At 40.6% G+C, this 668-nt stretch overlaps 1 protein-coding gene across 1 annotated transcript in view; it reads right to left on the bottom strand.

Moving 5' to 3' along the window:
• Positions 1-210, bottom strand: part of LOC109475724 (sperm receptor for egg jelly-like) — a 7195-nt gene extending 6985 nt beyond the window's left edge. Inside the window, exon 1 of the mRNA XM_019776488.1 lies at positions 46-210. The gene's annotated coding sequence lies outside the window, so the exon portion shown is untranslated. The remainder of the gene's footprint in view (positions 1-45) is intronic.
• Between the last annotated feature and the right edge of the window lie 458 nt (positions 211-668).

Here is a 668-nt window from a genome sequence, read left to right as displayed (position 1 = left end):
GATACAATACCATAATGGTCGAGGGGGGGGGGTACTAATACTTACTGGAGCAATTGGTCTGTACACCTGACCAGCTCTGGTCGGCCTGGCAAGTTCTGTTTTCAGAACCGATCAGTTCGTAGCCTTCGTCACAGGAAAAGGTGACTGTGTCTCCGTAAAGATGACCCTCTGTCCTGTTGCCGTTGTTTGGAAATGGCAGCTCTGGGCAGGCTTTTCCTAAAAAAACGCATAAGATACTAAGTAGCTTGAAGTATGAAAGACCGCGCAATTTCAGACAGATTGGTTGCAAAATACAATATGACTGGTCACTATATATATGAAAACACTCTGTTAACTAGAAAGGCCAATATTTGCTTTGGAGCAAATACAGCGATGGGTTCACCACATTTTACGACATGGCAGGGAAAGAATGAGAAACACAAGGGAAAACAATGATTTACATTGATATTACTATAATATGAAGTAACATACGACTAAAACAACAGTTGGATAGCTATTCCCTACTTTATTGGTTAGGATTTTTAATTGCATAATGCAAACTGTTGATTTTCAAAATAAAAATAACGTTCATGCCCCGCATTCCAATGCTGGAGCAGGAAAGCTTGAAATACCTACCAAAACACTTGAATACAGACATACTGTCAGTATGGAAATGCTCTGTGCAGGTG

The sequence above is a fragment of the Branchiostoma belcheri genome, unplaced genomic scaffold (assembly GCF_001625305.1).
Source record: "Branchiostoma belcheri isolate BF01 breed outbred unplaced genomic scaffold, Haploidv18h27 scaffold347, whole genome shotgun sequence".
NCBI lineage: Eukaryota > Metazoa > Chordata > Leptocardii > Amphioxiformes > Branchiostomatidae > Branchiostoma > Branchiostoma belcheri.
This window is presented reverse-complemented; position numbering and strand designations above follow the sequence as displayed.